The sequence below is a fragment of the Lithobates pipiens genome, unplaced genomic scaffold (genome assembly GCF_037356315.1).
Source record: "Lithobates pipiens isolate NorthernLeopardFrog02 unplaced genomic scaffold, aLitPip1_a1.2 Scaffold_3, whole genome shotgun sequence".
Taxonomy (NCBI): domain Eukaryota; kingdom Metazoa; phylum Chordata; class Amphibia; order Anura; family Ranidae; genus Lithobates; species Lithobates pipiens.
Window position 1 is genome coordinate 84,316,870 of NW_027507790.1, and position 6,000 is coordinate 84,322,869.

The following is a 6,000-nucleotide window of genomic DNA, read 5'->3' on the forward strand; positions in this document are numbered from 1 at the left end:
GCTTGTCCTGAAAAATTGTATGTTAGTGCAAATAAAAAAAGTATCAAAAACCTGTTAAAATTCCACCACAAAATAGTCCCCACTGTAATATATATCTCCCCCACTGTAATATTGGCTGAGCATGGCTGTGTACGGCTGGCTACCGCCGAGTATGGCTGGATATTACAGGGTATGGCACAGTATTTGCTGGGTACGGCAGAGTATTGGCTGGGTACGGCAGAGTATTGGCTGGGTACGGCAGAGTATTGGCTGGGTATGGAGGGATGGCTGTGACTGCACTTGTCACAGAGCAGTTCTGTGGACACAACAGATGCAGCCCGCAGCGCTGCTGCCTTCCAATTTCTCCCCTCCACTGTACAGATCAGTACACAGAGGGGAGAGAGGAACTGGCGTCACTATGACGCCAGTTTGTTTACAAGTGATCGCTCCGTCATTTGACGAAGCAATCACATTGTAAATGGGTGCACCAAGATGGCCGCCGCTACGGAGCTAGGCCGAAGCCATGGCCTTTCCTAAGGCCGAGGCTGCCGGGGCACTCCGCGGATCGTGGCGTGTGCTGATCTGAACAGGGTGACCTGTTCGCATCACGGATCGGTGATGATCCATTGCACCCCTACTGGACAATGCAAGTGCATTCCCTTCCCCCATCACATCAGGCCTAGGTCCCCATCACATGAGGACTAGGCCCCCATTACATCACAGGACCCCCATCACATCAGAAGACCCCCCATCACATCACAGGACCCCCCCCCCCATCACATCAGGCTTTGGTCCCCATCACATGAGGACTAGGCCCCATTACATCACAGGACCCCCATCACATCAGAAGACCCCCCATCACATCACAGGACCCCCCCCCCATCACATCAGGCCTTGGTCCCCATCACATGAGGACTAGGCCCCCATTACATCACAGGACCCCCATCACATCAGAAGACCCCCCATCACATCACAGGACCCCCCCCCCATCACATCAGGCCTTGGTCCCCATCACATGAGGACTAGGCCCCATTACATCACAGGACCCCCATCACATCAGAAGACCCCCCCATCACATCACAGGACCCCCCCCCCATCACATCAGGCCTTGGTCCCCATCACATGAGGACTAGGCCCCCATTACATCACAGGACCCCCATCACATCAGAAGACCCCCCATCACATCACAGGACCCCCCCCCCCATCACATCAGGCCTTGGTCCCCATCACATGAGGACTAGGCCCCATTACATCACAGGACACTCCCATCACATCAGAAGACCCCCCATCACATCACAGGACCCCCCATCACATCAGGCCTTGGTTACCATCACATCAGGCCTAGGCCCCCATTACATCACAGGACACTCCCATCACATCAGAAGACCCCCAACACATCACAGGACCCCCCCCCCATCACATCAGGCCTTGGTCCCCATCACATGAGGACTAGGCCCCCATTACATCACAGGACCCCCATCACATCAGAAGACCCCCCCATCGCATCAGAAGACCCCCCATCACATCAGGCCTTGGTTACCATCACATCAGGCCTAGGTCCCCATTACATCACAGGACCCCCCATCACATCAGGCCTTGGTTACCATCACATCAGGCCTAGGCCCCCCATTACATCACAGGACACTCCCATCACATCAGAAGACCCCCCATCACATCACAGGACCCCCCCCCATCACATCAGGCCTTGGTCCCCATCACATGAGGACTAGGCCCCATTACATCACAGGACCCCCATCACATCAGAAGACCCCCCATCACATCACAGGACCCCCCATCACATCAGGCCTTGGTCCCCATCACATGAGGACTAGGTCCCATTACAGCCATGAGGCTGTTTACCGCGTGATCACAGACCGTTCCGCCCCACCCCTCCACGGCGACCGCGGGCGCGCTCTGCGCGTGTACGTTGGTGGCCGCCCCACCTCTCCATGGTGATCGCGGGCGCGCTCTGCGCGTGTACGTTGGTGGCCGCCCCACATCTCCACGGCAATCGCGGGCGCGCTCTGCGCAGGCACGTTGGTGGCGGCGTGTTCACGGGAACACTGCTCGCCACTGATGCTGGTAAACAGCCATTGGCCGTTTACCACGCAATTGACTGTGATCATTCCAAATGCAGCCACTGTGCCCAAATACAGACACTGTCGCACACACTGTCCCCAAATGCAGACATTGTGCCCCAAACGCAGCCACTGTGCCCAAATGCAGCCACTGTCCCCAAACGCACACACTGTCCCCAATATTGTGCCCATATTCTTCAGCTTTAAGGCCCCTTTCACACTGGGGCTGTTTTCAGGCGTTACAGCGCTAAAAATAGCGCCTGTGTAGCGCCTGAAAAAAAAACGGCCCCTGTCACTCCAGTGTGAAAGCCGGAGGGCTTTCACACTGAAGCGGTGCGCTGGCAGGACAGTGAAAAAAGTCCTGCTAGCCACATCTTTGGAGCGGTGAAGGAGCGGTGTATTAACCGCTCCTAAACCGCTCCTACCCATTGAAATCAATGGGACAGCGCAGCAATACCGCCGGCAAAGCGCCGCTGCAGCGGCGCTTTGCGGGTGGTTTTAACCCTTTTTTCGGCCGCTAGCGGGGGTTAAAACCACCCCGCTAGCGCCCGCAGACCGCCGCTAAAACGACGGTAAAGCGCCGCTAAAAATAGCGGTGCTTTACCGCCGACGCCCTCACAGCCCCAGTGTGAAAGCAGCCTAATAAATACACTGCTAATTGTTCAGCTTTAATAAATACACTGCTAATTGTTCAGCTTTAATAAATACACTGCTTATTGTTCAGATTTAATAAATACACTGCTTATTGTTCAGATTTAATAAATACACTGCTTATTGTTCAGATTTAATAAATACTATACATATTGGTGCTGCCGATGATATAATAAAGCCATCATTAGTGAGTGCATAATTTTTCTGGTCAGTAATCAAAAATCCCGCGCATGCGCGATTGCTGTTAACAGCAGCTGAAGCCATAAATTTTCACGACCATAAACATCCATGTTAGTGGGGTGGGCGGGACTGCTGATGACGTCCTGAGCATCTGTTCAGCTCCGCCCGCCCACCAGCATTTCTCTGTCTATAATTTTTAACCACCGCTGAACTTACGATCTTGCGCATGCGCCGTTCAGATCACGGACTTCGCGCATGCGCAGTAAAGGCCCGCCGTCAGCTGTTAGAGTGACGGAGCCTCACCGGAAGTGACGGGGTGAGGAATTTTTATGAGTCGCATGAAATTTTACCACACTGGATCTTCTGAGCTTCTTGCCAGTGTTCTGTCTAAACAGACAAAATCTCAGACCACGCTACTTCCAGTCACTCTTCAGAGGTTATTGCAGATTTCGACGGCTTGGCTGTTTTCACAGAACACCGGCAGTGTATACACTATGGTAGGTACACAATGAGTTGGCTGTTTTCACAGAACACCGGCAGTGTATACACTATGGTAGGTACACAATGAGTTGGCTGTTTTCACAGAATACCGGCAGCGTATACACTACGGTAGGTACACGATGAGTTGGCTGTTTTCACAGAACACCGGCAGTGTATACACTACAGTAGGTACACAATGAGTTGGCTGTTTTCACAGAATACCGGCAGCGTATACACTACGGTAGGTACACGATGAGTCGGCTGTTTTCACAGAACACCGGCAGCCAAAATCTCTGACCACTTTACTTTTGGTCACTCTCCAGAGGTAATTGCAGATTTCAACGACTTGGCTGTTTTCAAAAAACACCGGCAGCGTATACACTACAGTACACAATATAATGAGTAAACATTGTTAGTCCGCTCGCCAGTAACCAACAACATGGCCGCCTCCAAGGTGGTGACAACTTTTTTATTCCATATCTGGTGACCTGTGAAAACAGACAACTCATCGTGTACCTAACGTAGTGTATACGCTGCCGGTGTTCTGTGAAAACAGCCAACTCATCGTGTACCTACCGTAGTATATACGCTGATGGTGTTCTGTGAAAACAGCCAACTCATCGTGTACCTAATGTAGTGTATACGCTGCCAGTGTTCTGTGAAAACAGCCAACTCATTGTGTACCTACCGTAGTATATACACTGCTGGTGTTCTGCTGGTGCCAGTGTTCTGTGAAAACAGTCACGTCATCGAAATCTGCAATTACTGGTGCCGTGACGTAATTGGAGATTTTGAAAGAACATCACAGCCCGGCCACTCACAGTGCCGACACACGCGATCCCAGAAGAAAGGACGGGAAAAGATGTCAGCCTAGGTTTACACAACCTCTTTAATGACGTACTTTACAAAATCAAAGACACAATTTCTTTTACAAAAGATTTATGGAGAATTTCAGTGATATAGAGTTTAGACAGTCAGTTTATGCAGGTTCAATAGACACTCATAGGGCTATACCGGAAAGAGAGCAGGTTAAAAAAAAAAATACACATACATCAATAGGGCAAGATAAAACAGTTCCATGACCAAAATAGGAACTATGAAAATCCCTCCAAAGTGAGGGAGTTCTGGGGTGTTTCCAGGGTCACCAGAACTAGTGTCAACCCAAAATTTGGGATTTTCTTTCACTTTCACTTTTGATGATAATGGTAAACAGGACAAACAGAGAGGGCGAATCTCCTTAACCACTTGCATACAGGGCACTTAAACCCACCTCCTGTCCAGACCAATTTTCAGCTTTCAACGCTGCTGCACTTTGAATGACAAGTGTGCAGTCATACAACACTGTACCCAAATAAAAATTTTGTAATTTTTTTCCCACAAATAGAGCTTTCTTTTGGTGGTATTTGATCACCTCTGTGGTTTTTATTTTTTGTTAAAATTAAAGAATTTAAAAAATAATAATATTTTTTAATATTTTGCAATCAGGTAATTTTTCTCCTTCATTGATGTACGCTGATGAGGCAGCACTGATGGGCACTGATAGGTGGCAGTGATGGACACTGATGGGTGGCAGTGATGGGTGGCGATAATGGGCACTGATCGGTTACACTGGCAATGCTGCTAGGTGGCACTGATTGGCACCACTTGTGGGCATTGATAGGTGGCACTCATGGGCACTGTGGGCACTGGCAGGTGGCACTGACAGGGGGTACTGTTGACACAGAGGAGGCAGATGTGCCTCCTTCCTCTTCGGGACCAATGTCCCTGCAACATAAGCTGGTGATCTGCCTTTTTTTCTCCTCATGGTGTCAGCGTGAGGAGGGAAAAAAAACGATTACCGAGCTTTTGTTTACATCATGTGATCAGCTGTCATTGGCTGACAGCTGATCACATGGTAAGGGGCCGGTCCGGATCGGTGATCACCGGAGCCTCATTGACTCGGTGATCACAGGGCGAGCGCTGGGAGCGTGCAAAGGGGAGGACGTCCTATGACGGTCTCCTGGAAATGAGGTCCGAGCTGTAGCCGTCATTCAGCTATGGCCCGGACTTCAAGTGGTTAAAGGAGGCATAGACAGCAATAAAACCTGACAGGTGTTCTAATCACTATTCACTTTACCCACAACAACAAAAAATTGTCTTTAGTAATAATTTAAAGTATTACTAAAGTGTTTTTTTTTTTCTTAAAAAATGAGAAACATGTTATATTTACCTGCTCTGTGAAATGTTTTTGCACAGAGCAGCCTGGAAACCTACTCTTCATGGGTCCCTCTTTGGTGCTCCTGGCCCCTCCCTGTTGCTGAGTGCCCACACAGCAAGCAGCTTGCTAAGGGGGCACCAGAGCTGAGCCACAGATCCGTGTATCCATTCAGATACAGAATCGTGGTTTGATCCCGCTCCCTCTCTCTCCTGATCGGCTAACCGACTTTGATTGGCAGCAGTGGGAGCTAATGGCACCACTGCTGTGTCTCGGTCAATCAGGAGGGAGAGTCCTAGACAGCCGAGGCACTCGTGCACATCGCTGGATAGAGATGGGGCTCAGGTATTAGGGGGGCTACTGCCCACAGAATGTTTTTTATCATAATGCATAGAATGCATTAAAGTTAAAAACCTTCTGTTACTCGGCAGCCCCCCA